This window comes from Panthera uncia, chromosome F2 (assembly GCF_023721935.1).
Source record: "Panthera uncia isolate 11264 chromosome F2, Puncia_PCG_1.0, whole genome shotgun sequence".
Lineage (NCBI taxonomy): Eukaryota > Metazoa > Chordata > Mammalia > Carnivora > Felidae > Panthera > Panthera uncia.
The window spans coordinates 8,426,518-8,445,509 of NC_064812.1; the positions used below are offsets into that span (position 1 = coordinate 8,426,518).

The following is an 18,992-nucleotide window of genomic DNA, read 5'->3' on the forward strand; positions in this document are numbered from 1 at the left end:
GGTTCTGTAGCCTCTTCTTTGGCGGGAGGGCGGTCCTGATTGTCCTCTGCACGCTGTGTCCCGACGGGTGGGGCTCCAAGGCTTTTTCCCTGCTTCACCATTTGGTGCCGGCTGGATGGGTTTATTGAGCTAACCTTGATAGGCTTGCCGGATTTTTCTGCCTCCGTGTCGGACCCTGTGTTGCTGATGGCAAGCACCCTTCCTTCGGGTTGTACTCATACATCGAATTCTGAGATCCCCATGGTGCCTGGGGATTGAGGAAGGTCTGGGAGCCCGCGGGGGTCGGAGACAGGGCTGTGAGCAGCAGGAAGGCTTAATATGAAGCTTGTCACCAGGCATGCAGACCCACCCAGCTCCCCAGGCAGGTGTCTTTGAGCGACCTGCTCCAAGTAAAATGATTAGTAGAAGTTGCTGTTGCAACACTGGAAAATTCCCTTTTAATAACATCTTCACAATGGAGAGAAAGGTCTGCTGTTGTTCTCCTGCCTCGAAAACACCGTTAATCCTACCACCTGGTGGAGAGTCTGATGAATAAAGACCTTTGCTTGGGAAACGTATGAGCGGCCACAAACAAGAATGTCCTTGTGGGGGGTATTCCTGGTTGTTGCTAAAGCAAAATCTTAGTTTTGGGACCTCAGTCTTCCGGCAAAAAAAGGAAAGTAAAATGAAAAAGGGAGATTAGAAGCCAGCGAGGTCGTGCTCCCCCACCTACCAGAAATTTCCAATGAAAATCACGCCTTTCAGAGTGGTTTGAAGAATTGGTTCCGATGTAGTTTTTCTGTCTCCTGCTAGTTTTTCTGTCTCTACCTATGACAGGGAACAAACTGAACTAAGCAAAAACGATCTGTGAACTCTAGGATCATAAAAACTAAACTGATGTCTCTACCAGGCCAAACGTCCGAAGAAGGTGAAAAAATTTACTGGCCCCGGACACAGCTTTGAACAGCAGAATATCTCCACATGTTGGGAATCTGCCCTGGGGTGAAGTAAAGGAGGTTTCTCCTTTTCTCTGAGCAGGAGCCACAGTGTCAGAAGCTGTGACGGGATCCGGAGCCAGGGGGGTGGGTGGGGGAGGAAGGTGTGTTTGAGTAGATTGAATGATAACACATTACAGACGTTGCACGTTTATAGAGCATGAAACAAGAAGGAACTGTAAAATGCCAGCATTTGCAAAGAGGCTTAGCAGTGCCCTTGTTTAACCTTCCCCTATTCCAAGATTTCAATTATTCATCTACTGAGTCATTCATTGATTCGCTCAATAAAAATACTGGCTCTGCCGCGTCTTAGCTGTGTGACCTTGAGCGAGTTGCCTAACCTCTCTGTGTCTCCATTCTTCATCGATAAAATATGGGGAATAGTACCCACCTCCCAGTAGGTACTAAACGAGCACTAAATGAGTTGGCACTTAGTGTTTAGAACGGTGCCCTGCAGAGTGCCCACTCCAAGTGCTTGCTAAGTGTGTGCTTTGGTCGTCATGATCCCTGTTCAAGTGTAGAAACCCCTTGCACGGTGTCCCGGGAATTGTTTCCTCCCTTCCACTCTCCCCTGTGGTGGTTCTGCGTCTGCTTGAACACCACTAGCGATAGGCGAGATCCGTGCCCCACGCAGTGACCCTTTGCTCTCTGGTCACCTCTGTGGATTAGGAAGCTCTTTGCCACACAGACCTTCCAGCCGTGGAGGGCTTCCTGGAGGAGGTGATAGGGTGCAGCTCTGGGGCTGTCCGAATTTAAGGCTGAGAAGTGGTCTGGGCTTATGAAGCTTGGGGGTGGCACTGGACCCTGGAGGCACCTAAGACTTTGACGTGACATTTAGATATTCCCTGCCCCCTACTTTACAGCTAAGCAGACAGAGGGCCAACCTGTGTGATTCCTCAGCCCGTTAGCGGGCAAAGCCGGGGCGAGAAGCCAGCCCGCAGTTCACAGCTGCCAAGTCCTGCCTTTACCGCTGGGTTTCTGCCTGACTTGGGAAGCTCGGGGTGTCCTAGAGAGCGAGCCTCCCTTGTCCTCCCCAGGCCAGCAGCCAGGGACCCCAGCGGCCGGGTCTCCTACGTGACCCCCTGCACCAAGCCCTCTCTGCTGCTCTGTTGGCACAGTGCTTACACCGCAGCCTCCCAGACCACCCCTGCCCACGGGCTCCTGTAGACCTCCCTCTGAGCAAGGCTGGGTTGCATTTTGTGGATTCTGGCGGCCGTCTGCCCTTTTATCCCTCCGGAGTTTCTGCTCAGGAAATACCGCGTTCTGGACATTTCGGGCTCATTTAACGTTCTAACCAGGGCTCTGCGGTCATTATAGTTATCAGTGTTTTGACAGTTGGGAAAGCTGAGGTTCATTAAAGTTGGCCGTTGGGCCTGAGGTCCCCCAGGTTGAGTCGAGCGGGGTTGGGGGGAGCCGTTACACACCCCCCCCCATCTCGCGTCGCCAGATCCTGCTGTGACACACCCACGTGGCAGACGTTTCCTGGGTCCAGTGTGTCTGGTCTGACCACCCGCACTCACACACCCCTGCCAACCTGCCCCCCACCTCCCTTCCCTTCCTTTTATTCTGAAGAATCAGATAAGAGGCCAAAAGAACAAAGCCTCCCCCCTCCCCCCCACTTCACTAAGCCATATTTCAAAGGGCTATAAATAGGACGGTTAATGGTGGCACTCCAGGTCACATTCAGCTCGGACAGACTCTGAGTGACGCCAGCCCTGTCCTCTGGCTCAAGGTTTCCATGGTCAGCACAACTTTGCTTTCTTCACTTCCTTCCCTTTTTCTTTCTCCCTCCCCCCCACCCCGCCCTCCTTCTTTCCCCTCGTCCACAAACTGTTGTTCAAAAGTACATAGTTGTGCCTCCCTAATTAGGCTGCGATTGCCTGGAAAACAGACACAGGCATCTTATTTCACAATCCCTCCTAGATCTGAGCGCGATTCTGGGCAGTACAGAGAAGCCGGGAGGCCCAGAGGAGGCTGCTAGGCCTCCAGCGTCGGTCTCCCTGCTCTGAAGGCGAATTCAGGTTCCCCAGCGAGGAAGGCCGAGGGGACACCTCCGGGAAGGCCTGGGGCCGGAGGGGGCGGCGAGGGCCAGGAGAACACGGGCTCCGGGGCAGAGTGTGGGGGACACCGTTTGTCATCTCTGAGACTGGGGCAGGTGACTTCCATGTCCGAGCCTCAGTCTTCCCACTGGTGCTCTGTGGCCGCACCACCCATCTTCCTGGCTGGGAGTTGGGCTCGACAGAACAAGAGAGGAGGGGGCATGGGGGAAAGCCCCAGAGAACAGACAGTCTTCAAGCTTGAAGACCGTGGGATCTGGTGACAGTGGCAGTGAGGGTGGAGAGAGCCAGGGCCCAGGGGACTTCATGGAGGAACCCTGAGACGGAAGCAGGGCACCCCCTCCCTTCGTGTGCTTTGAGGAAGCGGGTTGTAAGGAAAATGGCAAGGTTGCGGTTTGGGGGTTCTGAGCAACCTTCAGTTTTTCATAGTGAGGTACGACCGAGGTTTCTTTACCTGCTTCTAGAAAGAGGCGTAGCCAGACCTGCGTTGTTGGAAAACCAACAGACTGAGGCTCGTGGCGGATGGGAGGGAGCAGCCAGGTGCTCGCGGGGGTGACGGCCAGCCGTGTTTGGGGTGTTTGCCTCGGGTGAGAAGTTCCCACGTCTTTATTTCTCTGGGCTTGGAGAACAGACTGCATTCGGTGCTGGGAACCAGAAGCTGAAGCCGCTGCAGAGCTGGGAGCCACCGATGATGTTAGGGAGCCCAGAGCGGAGGTGCAGGCCAGTGAGCCGCCCCAGCACCCCCCCCAACTTACATATCTGTGGGGTGTGAGGTGGGGAGACGACCTTCTAGAGCCCAGCTGGGCCAGAAGGCGAGGAGACGGGTCTGTGTACGAGGTGACCCTGACTTTGAATTGCACCTCTGCCCCTTGCCTAACCTGCGGCCTTGGGCAAACGACCTCAGAGCGTCAGTTTCCACATCTTTGAAATGGGGGTCAGCCTGCCCCCGGCCACCAGAGGACTGCTGCGCAGACCGAATGAAATCATGCACACAGGCTGCTTAGCCCGCTGCTGGCCTCATGTCCACATCCATCCATTCGCTGTCGGTAATCATAACGTCTCCCCGAAGCTGCCAGACCAGCGCCTGGCCTCCGAATTCAGAAATCCACTCGGTCGGAGAAACCGCCCCCAGCTGAAGCCCTGTCAGAGGGGGAGGGGACGCATGAGAGGACAGCCCTCCCAGGACAAGCGTGTGTACTTCCTGCCGGGTACAGTGCCCTTCCTGCCAGCCCGCCAGGCCGGGGCCGGCTTCCTCAGCCCCTGGGCCGCGAGAGGGCAGACACGGCTGCCTCAGGAAGGGGCCGCTCAACTCCTCTACCCTGGAGCCGGCCCAGGCACCTGTGGCTCCCCTGCCCTGCACCCTGCTCCCAGCTGGCCAGCAGCCCTGCTCTGGGTACCCGGCTCCTACTCCAGGCGTTTCTGGGTCATCTCACTGCCCAGCTTCTGATCCGTCCCTGCACCTGCCTACATCTGGGTCACCCGTCCCCGTGGCAGACAGATATGCCCGTCTCTGTGGTCATCTCACTCTCCACGGTCGTGATCATCGTGTTCCGGACAGGAACTCGGATTAAGAAACCACCCACTTGTGCACTGACAGGCTCCCCACTGGGGTGCAGGGTGGCGCGGCTGCCGGCTGTGTGCCCGCACCCCTCCCCACTGGGTGGGCTCCTCACTGGCAGAACCCAAGAGTGTGCTGTGGTCCCTGCCAGGGCCGAGCAGCGAGCTCGACGGGCGCACCCGAGGCTCAGTGAGCGCCGTCGTGAACTACGCCGTGCTAGGCAGGGTAGGAATTGGCTTATCACTCGGCCTCCAGTCTTGACTGCGACCTTGAACGAGTTGCTTAGCCTCTTCAAGCCGCCAGGTACTCATCCGCAAAATGATGCAAAAATAGTTCACATGACATCCTTGTGAAGATTAGCAGAGCATTGGAGAACAAAGGGCTTAGTTTGGGAAAGTGCCCGTGAGCCATCACAAGTGGTCTCGGAGGCTCTCACTACTGCGAGTTTTACTTCATTGCCGTTGTTGTTGAAGTGATTTCACGTTGGTTTTTATCCGCTTGTTTCGCAGTAGAGCCTTGCAAAGTAGTGGAAGCAGGTGCGGTGTCCGTTTTACTAAGGAGCAAACTAAGGCTCAGAGAAAGGCCGTTTGTCTACAGTCACGCAGCCTGGCTTGACCGGCCTCTCCTGGTCTGTCGGCACCTCTGGCAGTAAGGCAGATTATTTTGGAGTATGACATGGCCACCGGCCTCTGGGAACAGACTCCTGTACCTTCAAAGGGCAGCAATATTACTCAGCCGGGTCCAGTGTTCACGGTTATCTGGATCATCACTTCTCACATGGAGGAGAAAGCCGTGATTTATTAAGCGAACCGGCCGCACTCCTCCAGGGGTGATGCAGAGTTTTGCCTCCAGCCCCCTCCCCTGCTCCCCAAAGAAACAAAATCAGAGAACAAAACCCCCTGACAAGACGTATCGTGTTCTATTGCATGATGGGAAGGAACGTCAAAAAGAACGTCAGGGGGCTCGCCGATGGTGATGCTCTGTTAGGGGTAAAGGAGGAATGACTTATGGGCCCTCATCTCCCACGTAGCAGATAGAGTTGGTGGACGTGTTTCTTGCTTCCAGATCTCCTGGTTTAAACCCAGCAGTTGGCGTCTGAGGGCCTGGGCCGGGAGCGGCTACCAGTTGGATGGATAGAAATGAAAGGGTGAAGGCCTGGGAGAGGAAGGGTAGGGAAGCACGTGGAAGGGTAGGGAAGCACGTGGAACGTAGGGAGATGCAGGAGGGCAGGGTGCCGCGGCAAGAGAACCACCTCGGAAGAGGTTTTCGGGGCGCGTGTTGACAAGCAAAGGCCAGGAGAATCTCCGTGCATAATAGCTAGGCTGCTCCCTAGGACCAGCAGGTGCAGAGTGGGGTAGTTACCTTCTCTGCGCGCTTAGCGCCCCAGTTGTGCGCCAGGAGCTGAGAAACGGAGGCCACGGAAGGTGGGCGACACCTGGGGGACAGCTGTAGTTTGGAAAAGCCCCGCAGTTGCAGGCTTGCCAGGTCGGGGCCAGGAATACCGCGCAAACGAATGAAGGTAAGCACAGCAAGCCGCGGGTGCCCGACGGCAAGGTGGCTAACCCAGCTTGGAGTGTGGAAAGGAGTACGTTAAAGAAAACATCTCGGACGGGTGACACGTGAATGTTTCTGTTCGTTCTCTCACTCAGGAAACAGGAACTGACTTTGTCCCACGCGGTAAGCCGCGTGCCAGGTGGTGGTGGCGGAGTGACATGTAGCACGGGCACACCTGTGACCCCAGGGAGTTATCAGGCCAGTGGTGCATGCTGTTTGGGAGCACAGGGAATTCTGGGCAGTGGCGGGGACGGGCCTTGTCGAGGCGGCCGGCAAAGCTGTCCCTGGGAAAGGCCGTCGATACTGAAATCTAAAGAGTGTGTGGACAGCACAGAGGGAAAGAGGACGGTGCCAGCTGGTGATGGGAGGGAGGAAGGTCGGGGTTGCAATTTACACGGATCCCTCCGGGGGCTGCCAAGAGCAGGGAAAGGCATCAGAGGAGGTGGGAAAGGCAGGTCCAGCCAGGAGGCTGGGGCGGTGAGCAGCTCACCTTAATTCTTCTTTCAGACAACAGGGGCTGAAAAGAAAGTTCCATCCCGGGTGCTTGCATTTGCTGTGACACTGAGCCCCAACTGCTGTGGCTCAGGCCACTTCGCGTGTCGTCTGTGGCCACATCCCGCCCCCTCAGCGAGCTCCAAATAGAATCTATTTATTGTCAACACCAGGCGCCTTTAGACAAATCGTGGGTCGGTCTGTAACTAAATCCTGTTGACCTTACATCTAAAATAGCTCCTTGAACCTCCCATATCTCCTTTATCCCACAGCCCTGCCTTAGTTCTGGCCCTCCTCCTCTCTGGGCAATCACCCACACAGGCCGATCTTTCGTTTTATTATCGTGAGGATTAAAAGAAAAAAAAATGAAACCCAAGTTAGTTAACATATAGTGTAATAGTGACTTCAGGAGTAGAGTTCAGTGATTGATCTCTCACATATAGCAACCCCAGTGTTCATCCCAACAAGTGCCCTCCTCAATGCCCATCCCCCATTGACCTGTCTTTCTAAGTTGCAAGTTGATCGTGTTTTATCACCATTGCTGGCAGCGTAAAGCTTACTTGGTGATTGCATCGGTGAGCTTTCCCTGCCTAACAGGCAGCTCCAAACCTTAGTGCCTTAAACAGCAAACACTTGTTATCTCTCCTGAATCTGTGGGTTGATTGGACGCTCCTTGTGGTCCCGGCAGCTTGGCTGGGACTCAGTGGGGTGGTCCACGCACTGGGCGGGGGGGGGGGGGGCGCCGGGGCGGGCGGGGTGCCTGGGGCCTCCCCCATGGTGTTTGTCCTCCTCCAGGGGACCAGCTCAGGGGCCAGTGTGGCCCCAGAGTGATTCCTAGCAGCGAGGAAGGGGAAGTTTTGGGCACAAGCGCCTTTGAAGCTTTTTGTCTTTTGTTATTGGCTCACTGGCTAAAGCAAGTTACATGGCCAAGTTCGGATTCAGAGGGTGGAGAAGTGGACCTCAGTTCACGTGGGGAGAGGGAGCAAAACCACTCTGCAAAGGAGCGTGCGTACACAGTGGCCGGAGAAAATGGGAGGGGCCGTTACCGTACACACCTGTCCTGGCGGCTAAGATGAGGACAGTAGAACCAGACAGAATGGGGGTGTCCCCTTGGGGGCCGCTCTCTACCCCTCACTGCCTTTGTCGTCTTGCTCAGGGTTGCTCACAGGAGCTCTCCCAGCTCCAGCTGCCCATCCATTGAATGGGAATGATCCTGGAGACCACCCCAGGGATTTCGTGAGACAACGTGTGGTCGGTACATCTCTCAGTGCTTGGGGCACAGTAAGAACTCAACTGAGGGTCTCTGTTCTTACTCAAGGGTGAGGCCTTCCCAAACCATCACCCACCCGGCCTCCCTGGTGCATCCTAGCCCTGATGTCACATACATTTTTCTTTTCTCGTCTTCCTCAGACAACTTTTCTCCTCTTCCTCTTCCCTTCCAGTTGGGACCGTTTTCAGACTCCACCTTTCTGACCTGGAAATGCCAGAAGTGATCATCATCGCCAGGGGCTGTGGCGAGCAAACGTTTTGAGCTTTGTGGCCAGGACCGGAAGTGGACAGTCCCTGGGCATACTTAGGTAAATGACTGCCCTCTTCCCCTTGCACGAGTGAGAGGTATTGTCTTTTCTGGTTTCTTCCGTAGAATAATCTTGAGTCGTGGAGGAGAGATGTCTTGTCTTGATCTCTTTATAATTTGGCCTGCCCTCCCGGGGACATTCCGTTAAGAGGGAAGGCTTTCTCCTAAAGGGAAAAATGTAGGACCGTTAGGATGTCAAGTGACCTCTTTTTCTTGAAAGGAAAGCCTTCTGTGTTTTCATTAAGCAAGTACTTAAAAACCGGATTGGGAACAGCCTCGTATGACCAATGCCTGCCATCTCAAAGAAGGTCTGGAATGATGCTGTGCTGGAGCGAGCATCAGCAAACAACTATGACCCACAGGACAAAACTGGCCTGGCCATTTTTTATAAATAAAGTTTTATTGGTACCCAGCCACACTCCTCTGTTCAAGTATGTCTGTGGTTGCTGTCACAGCACAACAGCAGTGGTGACAGAGGCTGTGTGGCCTGAGAGCCTGAAATATTTAGTCTGGTCCTTAATGGAAAAAGCCTGCCAGGCCCTGGACTAGAGTTAAGCTGTCCGCAGGTAGCCACTCCATATACAGCTATTTAAATGTTAATTCATTAAAATTAAACAAAATTAAAAATTCAGCCCTCACTCAACACTCACCACATTTCAAGTGCCACATGTCACCACATGTGACCCACGGCTACCATTTTGGACCGTGCACATTGAGAACGTTTCCATCAGTGAGGAAGGCGGGCTTGGGGAAACTTTGATCGCCCTGCCCTGGGCTGTCTCTGTTCGATCTGCCAGTGTTTAACTCAGCTTGGATATCATGGCAACCACTGTGGAAGAAGGAAGGTTGGTGCATGTATTTGTGCGTGTGTGGCTGTTCTATATGATTATTGGTGAGGACATCTATATCTGTGTCTACCTGCCTGTCTATAAACATGGAATTGCTTTTAAAATTTCTTTGGACAGCCAACCTGTGGTTGCTGTATATAATTCCATGTAAAAACTAAGCCGCTTGGACCTTAGGATTTATCGGTTTTATATATACAAATAGGTCGATACAAATAGGAGCCTTTCTATGGTCGTAGGAAGGTCAGACACAGTATGGGGTCTCCTGAAAAGGGGAAGAAGCAATGGCCATAGTGTCTCCATAGGCTGAAGATAGGGGCAAGGGAGGTGAGAAACGAAGAGAGGAGGAAAATGAGCTAAAGGTATGATTTCTGTGAGTCTTGAGAGAATGAGGAGTGATGGGGACAAAAGATGATAGGGAAAGGACTGTGGGTTTACTTTTAAAGAACGTGTTACACACATTAATGATGATTGGGACCTTATCACATCCCAGAAATGGTCTGAGCACAGAAGACCCTTGGGGAGAAGCTTGGACTTGGAAATAGTCCCACCATCTTGGATGGGTCAGGACTGGGGTATAATAGGAGGTTCCTCTTATCGAATAAGGCAGTGCAGTGCAGAATAAGAGGCCCAGTCACTGAGATGCCCAGTGTTTACGGATGGGTCTGAAGAGGGAACAGAGAAGAAACTCTAGGTATCCAGGAGGTCTATAGGCAAAGGCCCTAGGTTGTGTCTTTAGGAGCTGGGCTTAGTCGACCTTGGGTTGCCCAGGAACTAGCAAGAACAAAGCAGAGATTCGGACGATGGCAAAAGATTGAATTGATATGTGTCCGTACGTGTAGATCTGAATGGGCCCTACCTCTCTTCTCTTGGTTGGTCTTCAAACTCAGCACCGTTGCAGGTGAGGGCTGGAAGCACCTGAAACGGGTGTTTCCATAATGGACCTTCAGACGATGGAGTTGAATGCAGATATGAAGTAATTAGAAGTCACAGTAAGAAAAGGTATTGAGTTTTGTGTAGTTAGTATCAAGCACATCAGGGATAACAGGGGTGATGGTGATGATATTGACAGTGATAATATCATCTATCCATTTTCAGCTTATTATGTGCTGGGTACACTGTTCTGGTAACAATGATATTATAAGAGCTTCAGATTATTGTGCTAAGCACTATATTCACTTTTTCTCAGTATGTGAACCCAGGGTATTCTTTTCAATTGATTTTTTTTTCAATTACTTTGTCTTGATATAATTGCAAATTTACAGATAAGTTGCAAAAAACAGCCCCCCAAAATTCCCAGGGACCATTCACTCGGATTCCTTAAGTGTTAACATTTTATTATTTTTGTTCTATCCTTTCCTCTCTCCATTTTTTCCTAAAATCAGAAAATTCTTACAATGACGATACAACTAAGGCAGAAACTTAACATTGATTTGCTACTATTATCTGATCCTTAGACCTTATTCAGATTTCAGCAGTTGCCCTCTGCGAGGTCCTTCATAGCAAAAGGAAGCCCATTTGGTATGTGCCCTTCTTGGAAAACTTCCTTAGCCTTACATTTCGTGACATTTTTGACATGTTCAAGCCAATTATTTTTCGGACTCTCCCTCAGTGTTTGATGCTCCCTCGTGATCCGATTTAGATTTTATGCTTTTGCCAGGCATCCCACAGGCATCCCACAGGGTGTCCTGAATGCCTCACATTGGAAGGCTGATGCTGGGCTGTCCCATTCCTGCATTGTTGGCTTTATCAGTTGGTTAAGGATGGAATCAGCGGTTGGTCAAGGAGCCTTGGATCCTTTCGGTGGAGAATGGCATCTAGAAATATCCTCTGGTCACAAGATGTGTCCATTGCTACTGAGGTGGCATTGCCTCTAGGCCCTCTGAGCAGACAGAGCTGAGAAATGGGCAGTGTGTGTGTGTGTGTGTGTGTGTGTGTGTGTGTGCACGTGTATACATATACATTTGTCATACATATACACACATCCGTATTTATAGACATGTGTATACACATCTGTATATACACCCGTGTACGTCATATGTATGTGAATATCCATACATAGGTACATCATCGAGATCGTTTCTAAATCAACTGATGTATTAAAAACACCACGAGCGCACACGGGAGATGCTGGCTACAACGTTCTTGATACCCACATCTGTCTTCCTGACGCTGAACAGTCACCCAGGCCCAGTGCCAATACCACAGACCATCCCATTTATTAAGCTATGGATCAGGCCCTGTTCCAAACTCTTCCCTTACCGTGACCGCTCATAACAGCCCAGTGGCCCAAGTACGGATGAGGAAACGAGAAAGGAGAATTAACTTACGCAAAGCGACACGGCTGCTAAATGTGGCAAGTTTACAGCGGGTGCCTGTTTGCCTGTTGGCACTGGACCAGATGGCCTGGGGAGACCCCGCTGCCTCGGATGAAAAGCCGAGCCAAAGGCGGGGCAAGTGTTCGTCCCCGTGGATCCAAGACCGCTGACACCCAGAGCAGCAGGAAGGCGACAGCACGGTGGTGGTCACTTCCTTCACTCCCCAGGAAATGTTTACAGGCGGCGTCCCTGATGGAGTCGCGAAACACACAACAGGGTGTGCAGAGATGCACATGGGGCGCAGGAGCGTGCAGCCGTGGGGGACTGTGTGTATGTGCGCACGAGCGTTTTCGTGGGGGGAGGGGTGTTGTGTGGCTGCTCTCCTGGGCTTGCAAAGACCTTGATCAGGTTGAGGGTGTGAAGGCGGAAGCCGGCGTCTCCGGGGGAGAGGGCATTTCCTGTCTTGCAGTGGGGGTATTCCTGGCCCAGTTGCTTAAGCTCAGAGGCTTTTGTATCCCTAGCTCCCAGCAGGACCATGGTAGGTTGTGAATTTGACGAATGCTAGTGTGAATAGCGTGTGCGTTAACGACGATTCCTGAGCTCTTTCTATGTGCCGGGCACTGTCCTGGGCAGACACAGGGAGCTCACGTCCTAGCAGAGAGTGGGGAAGAGGAAGAGACTGGCAGTAAGCAGGCACCTAACCATGCGGGCGGCAGGGCGGGGGGACAGGTGGGGACGGGTGTAGGATGCTGGTCCAGGAGGAGCTGTCGGTGGAACCCAGTGACACCGCCCAGAGGAGAGCACAACAGTGAAGGTGAGGAGGCCCCCGATCGGAGGACCCACGGGGACTCCTCCCTGGCGTTCGCTCTGGAAAGCCAGGCCCGTTTGCTCCAGTGTATCTTTTCAGGCTCGAAGAGCCATGTAAGTGGGCATTATCCCTCAGGACTCAAGCATTTCCTCCAGAAACATAAATGTTATCCGCGGGCCCAGAGGCGGACTGGAGGCGAAGGCGGCCTCACTAGATAAGAGGCAGTGTTGGTGGTCAGAGATACGGACAGCAGTGAGACCCAGATGGAATTTCTATTGCTGATAACCTTTAAGAGAAGAGCAAGGGTTGGGGAACAGGGGCTGTTCCCCTGGAAGAGAGGAGACCCGGGGGCCCCGGCTTTGAGCCTCTGAAGACTGGCCAGCACCTTGTACCCGACGATTTTAAGGAGGGCGTCCTAGCCGAGTGAGTAGAATTAGCAGAGAGGTTTCGGTTCAGGCTGTGTTTTTCCTTCCTTCTCACCCATGCGTTCGTTCGTTCATGCACACATCGATTCATTCATTCATTCATTCATTCATTCATTCATTCATGCAGCAGAGGCTCTGGGTCCCTGGCACTGTGCCAAGCAGCCAGCCGGGGTGACGGGTGGGGAGGGAGGACAAAAGGGGAAGACAAGAGCTCTGTCCCTTGAGATATTAATACTTTCATGGGAGAAGCAGACAAATGAACAAGTCAAGAGTGTGCGCACTTTCAGTTCCGAGTGTGGGGAGGCCTGAAGCTAAAACAATTTGGGAGTTCTCTTTGAGAAATAACGATACGAATTATGAGTTTCAAGTGAAAGACAAGCCCCAGCTAAGTGGGGTGCTGCCAGGGGCTGGGGCTTAAGCTTCCCGGGGCCGGGACCTCCTGCGGTGTGGGTGAGAGTGCTCTCTCTCCCGGGGTACCCGGAGCACAGGGGGTGCCTTACAGCAGGAGGCTGGACAGAGCTCGGCAGAAAGGCTGGCTCCTTAGGTCCCCCAAGCCCTTGTTCTTGGGCTAATCCGTTAGGGCTAAAGACCTTTCTCTTCTTAGACTTTCAAAGGCAATTTCCTTGCCGTCTACAAGGGATCTGTCTACCTTATGATCCCACTTCCAGAACTGTTTTCTAAGGAATCACCTGAACTTCGCGAGTATAAGTGCTGACAGACTGTTTGCCAGAAGGTCTGACTGCGGGTCACGTGCTCTTCTAAGAGCCCTGCGCATTGACACATTTAACCCCCCACAGCCACCCTGGGGGCTCCCTGCTCTGTTTCACCAGAGAAGGGACCAGACCGAGGCACAGAGTGGCTAGGTAACTTAACCGCGGATGCACAGCTGTCAGCAGGTGCGGGAGCTGGGCTTTCAAGCCACGTGGTCGGCCTCTGGAGCCCAGTCTGCTTGCTGTGGTGCCCGTCCATCCATGATCCTCGCTGCCTGATTCCTTTATAGCAGCGCATCACAGCCCGAGTGGCCAAGGTTAGGAGAAGGGGCCAAAGAACGGTCCCAGAACTCGTGGATTGTGGATTGATCCACACAAGGAGCTTTAGCGACAGACACATCACAGGGCTTGATTGCAGGTGCGGAGGTGGAACACAGAGAAAACGAGAGTAGACGTTAACTGCGTGTTAACAGTGCTTGAAACTCCCTCTCAGCTTCCCCCCCACCACCCCCCGCCCTTCCTGGACAGGCTCATTCGCAGGTAGTTTCTGAGTGCCCGACACTGGAGACGCAGCGGTAAGGAGCTGAGACCTGGTTTCTGCTCTCATGCCGCTTACAGGGCAGGCTTCTGCGCTCTCCCTCTGCTCGCACTTGTTCCCAGCACCTTGCACGGCGTATCTTCCCGCAGCCCCCATAGATCCCTCACTGGTCCTGGTGCCCTTGGAACCAGTGTCTCCCTGCACCTGTTACCTCGTTTGTAAAACGGAGCGGGGGACCCACACACCCTCTGGCCCTGGGAGCGCACACTCCTTACAGTTGTTGAGGGAGGCGCACTTTGCAGGCATCATTAGTATCTTCTAGAAAGGTCAGGCACCCACAGCTGAGACCGGGGCAGTTGCAACAGCACAGGGGCCTCCCTGGGTGCTCAAAGATCCAGTTCTGGTCGACGGCCAGGCTGGAAGGGGGGAAGCAACAAGCCACAAGCCTCACCCCAAGCTCGCTGTGACCCCGCACCTGCCAGCCTCGGGCCCTTAACCTGCTGAGCCTCGTCGTTCCCTTGAGAAGATGCGGCTGGTCCCGCCCGGCAGGCGAGGTGGACCCCACAGGGATACGAAAGCTCCGAGGGTTCACTGGAATAGATCTCAGGGTGGACTGGGCCTGGCGCCTCCTCCGTCTGTCTGTCTCCGGCTCTGTGACCTGGATGCCCGTTTGTAAGGAAGACAGTGGAGCACCCACCTGCCTATCGGGGTAAGAGGGTGTGCACAAAGCGGGGCGCGGTGCCTGGCCCGTGACCAGTGCTGACCCCTCACGTCTGTGGTTATTCATAGCTGAGCCAGAGCGGGGGGCCGCGGGTGAGCCGTGAGGCTGTAGCAGAATTTCTTCCACGGGAGGGTGGACGTTCTGGGGTAACCACTGCGGCCAGGCCCCGTGGCCTTGATAGTACTCGTGCCACAAGAAGGGGGGCCACCAGATGCGTGGAAGTTTTCTATGTGATTCTGGAAGCTAAGCCCCCAGATTGAGTTGGCCTCAAATGACTGATGTTTATTCCACTCGTGCCTGGATGGTAAACACTTGGGCATTCACCAATAACCTTTGTTCCTAAAGGGCATTCAGTCATGTCCTCCCTCTTTTCAGTGTCCACGTCCCTAATGGCCCTGGGACAGAGTCCACATTCCACAGCAGGACACAGCTCACCATGACCCAGGCCCCACCTGGGACCCTGGCCTTATCACTGCCCCACCCCACCTTCTGTGAACCACAGAGTAATTTTAAGAATACTATTCAGAGTATTAGAATGTTTTTTTTTTTCAATGTTGATTTATTTTTGAGAGAGACAGAGTACAAGCAGGGGAGGGGCAGAGAGAGAGGCGGACACAGAATCCGAAGCAGGCTCCCGGCTCCGAGCTGTCCGCACAGAGCCCGACACGGGGCTCGAACTCACGAACCCTGACATCATGACCTGAGCCCAAGTCGGACGCTCGGCCTGCCGAGCCACCCAGGCGCCCACGAGTGTAGACTGTTAAGACAGATAGTCTAAGTCTAAGTCACACTTAACTTGTACCGTGTTGGGCAGGCCACTTAACCTGTCTTGATCTGCATTTCCTCATCTGCAGAATGGACGCAGAAGATGTCAGTGATGCGAGCCTCATAGGGTGCTGTGTGAGCATTAAATGCGTTAATATATGTAAAAACGCTTAGGACCCTTCTGGACACACAGCGGTCCTAACTGCCGGTGCTGTGTGTCAAGTACCCTTCTGTGTCAGTCTCAGCCTTCAGACTGCCTGGGGCGCTCCCCTGGGCCCTGCTGCTCTTACTGAGCCCCCAGGGACATTGCCCCTGACCAGAGTCAGTGTTGTGGCGGGGCGGCCCTCGTTAGGGTTAGGGTTGCAAATACCTCTCAGCAGCAACTATGGGGAAACCTTGGGAAACAATAGGGTTTATTATTTACCAATGCTTGAGGGTACACAGCACTGCCTGGGGCCACACGGCAAGGTCACCAGGAGAGAGAGGGACAGAGAAGGAGTTCTGCCTTTATTGCGGTTGAGGGTGGGGCGCTACGTTTGTGCAGCTTTCCTCTTTATTGATGAGTTTATTTATTTATTTAATTTTTTTTAACGTTTATTTATTTTTGAGACAGAGAAAGACAGAGCATGAACAGGGGAGGGGCAGAGAGAGAGGGAGACACAGAATCTGAAACGGGCTCCAGGCTCTGAGCTGTCAGCACAGAGCCTGACGCGGGGCTCGAACTCACGGACCGCGAGATCATGACCTGAGCCAAAGTCGGACGCTTAACCAACTGAGCCACCCAGGCGCCCCTATTGATGAGTTTAAAACGTAGAAGCAGGAATTAGGGCACGGGAGGGGAAAAGTGGGGTCGCTCGAGCCTTCAGTTACATCGCTCGAGCCTTCAGTTACATCGGCACCCAAGGCTTTCTAAAAGCGGAACTTGATGGGTGGGGCGGCCTCTTGTTTAGGTTTTGTAGCTGGCCTTGCATTTCTTTGAGACAGATGTCTTTAAAGCGTTTAGGCAATCAAAGCTTAACAACAGGTGCCATCACAATCGAAAAAGCCAGTTGTCAGGTACTTGAACTACAGATAGTAGACACAGATGGGGCTATGGCTATAGATACACATATGCAGATATAGATATATTCTATGTTTATCCTAAATAAATTCACTCACCATGCAGCCTCCAGGACTTGGAACTCGCGGTTTGCATATGCACATCTCTCCACCTAGAACACCCTTCTCTTTGTACCTTCTTTTTTTAAAAATTTTTTTTAACGTTTATTCATTTTTTTTTTTTTTTTTTTTTTTTTTTTTGAGAGACAGAGACAGACTGTGAATGGGCGGGGGGCAGAGAGAGAGAGAGGGAGAGAGGGAGATAACAGAATCCGAAGCAGGCTCCAGGCTCTGAACTGGCAGCATAGAGAGCCTGACGCGGGGCTCAAACCCACAGACTGTGAGATCATGACCTGAGCCGAAGTCGGATGCTTAATTGACGGAGCCACCCAGGCGCCCCCTCTTTGTACCTTCTTGTTTAAATCCTTCCTCTTCAGAACTCAAGGGTCACCCCTTCTGGAAATCCTTCCCCCTACCCTGTCCCACATCCTCCCCCTGGATCCCCAGGAATACCCCTGTATGTGTCTTGACCACACTGCCTGCCATGCATGGCCTGTGCGTGTTTTCCCCGTTAGATTGGCAGCTCCTTGGGGAACAGGACTGTGATTCACTCTTCACGGGGACTTAACTGAAAACCCACCCGTGCCGGGCACGTCTCTGTGTCTGCAGGGCCGAGAATGGATACGTGAAGGCAGGCACAGGTGACCACTTGTGCCGGGCGCTGCCGGTTTGCAAAACATGTGGTACCGCTAGGTGACCACCCTCTGGGCTCCTCACAGGCTTGGGTGCCCTTGGGGATTATTTCTCTCTTCTTCAATACCCCCCGGGGATCAACCAGCCCTCCACACTTCTTGTGACTTCTGCTTCCAGCTTTCGGAGTCCTGGAAATGAGGGATCCCACATCTGGGGGCTCAGTGGTCCTTTAACTTTGGGATTAGCCGCTATCTCCGTGCTGCCTACAGCTCAGCCTGTGTGCCAGCCCGAAGAGCTGCTGATTACAGATGTACATGCCTCAGGTTAAGTTAAGCAAACACACCTGCCGCAATAGCCAAGTGTACTTTCTGATCTGCGTAATGGGGAGGAAGAAGAAGGACGTGGGAAGGGACCAAAGCCAGCCCGTCCGAAATCCATTTGGCAGGCACCGTCTTGCGGACCGTGTAAGTCCCAGGGCTGTGCCACCGTGTTGCTCAGCAGTCTTCATGTAGGCACTTCCTCACGGGCACTGAAAATGTCCTCTGTGTTGGGAGATTGGCCATCAGGAAAAGAGAAGGAAGGGGAGGCTTTGGGGCAGGAGGGATGGACGCGTTCATTCTGTTGGGTGAATAGAATGGAATCTCTGCACTTCCAAAGCACAGCAGAGGTGCAGTCACTTAACTGGAACCTCCTCGAGGGCAGGGGCCCTGTCCTTCCCTGTTGCGTCGTCAGTAATTGGATGGGGTTGGGGGTCTCTCAGGGGGCGCTTCTGGAGTTGACACGAACAATTGTCGCATTGTGTGGTTGTGTAGTGTTCCATCAAGTGGTAGTACGGTATGGCTTAACCATTTCTTTTGTTTATCTTGTTTGTTTTGTTATCTTGTTTCTATCTTGGGAGCAGTGTGCCCCATGATGGGGGAAGGGGGGGCACTCTGGGCCATGTGCAGGTGGGACTGGAGCTTGTGAGGTGCCCGGTTCATCTGTAAAACTGGGGTGTCGGTAATTCGCAGGGAGAAATGTATTTCTGCTGCACAAACAGAGATCCTGACATTCTGGGCGCCTGCGACATCTGCAAACCCTTTGCTCTGGTTTCTGGGCACCGTGGGCTTCAGGACATTTGTGGAACTCCGGGGTTTGAAGGTTCCACAGGTCTTGAAGCTCAGAGTGCCATTGGCCTGGGAGGGGCACAGAATGCCCACATACTGTGGAAACCGGGGGGGGGGGGGGCGGAATTCCAGAATCCCCTGGGAATCCAGAGAGCTCTGGCTCCAAAGTCATCCCTCTGAAATAAAAATAGTCAAGAAAGACAAAGAATGCACGGGAACGCACCCACAGCAGGAAGAGGCATATTGGCTGTCACAGCATCTGGGGAGCCTTCGGGAATTTTGCACGTAGGGGCCCGGGGTGCTCTACATCCTGCACGGACAGTCCTTCACGGGCAGGAAGGGTCGGCCTGTCCCAACTGCCAAGTGCAGCCTCCCCAGGACCCTGCGGGATGCTGGCGTGGGGCAGGGTGGCATGGTCCATGGTTCATAAACTGCCTGTGTTCAGACTCCTTTTCATTAAGGACTTCTTAAACACTACTGATGGTCCCAAAGAGCATTTGTTTACGTGGCTTATATCTGCTTGTTTTTTTTTTAAGTCTTTATTTATTTATTTTGAGAGAGCGCACAAGCAGGGGAGGGGCAGAGAGAGAGGGAGAGAATCCCAAGCAGGCCCTAAGCTGGCAGCATGGAAGCCCCATGCGGGGCTCGATTCCATGAACCATGAGATCGAGACCTGAGCCAAGATCAAGAGTCGGACACTTAACCAATTGAGCCACCCAGGCGTCCCAACACGGCCAATGTCTGTTAATATGTT

The 18,992-nt window shown here is 53.2% G+C and overlaps 1 protein-coding gene across 1 annotated transcript in view; it reads left to right on the forward strand.

Moving 5' to 3' along the window:
• The window catches only part of ST3GAL1 (ST3 beta-galactoside alpha-2,3-sialyltransferase 1), a 92,192-nt gene that overhangs the window by 9,159 nt on the left and 64,041 nt on the right, over nt 1-18,992 (forward strand). The window contains exon 2 of the mRNA XM_049633456.1: nt 8,078-8,212. The gene's annotated coding sequence lies outside the window, so the exon portion shown is untranslated. The remainder of the gene's footprint in view (nt 1-8,077; nt 8,213-18,992) is intronic.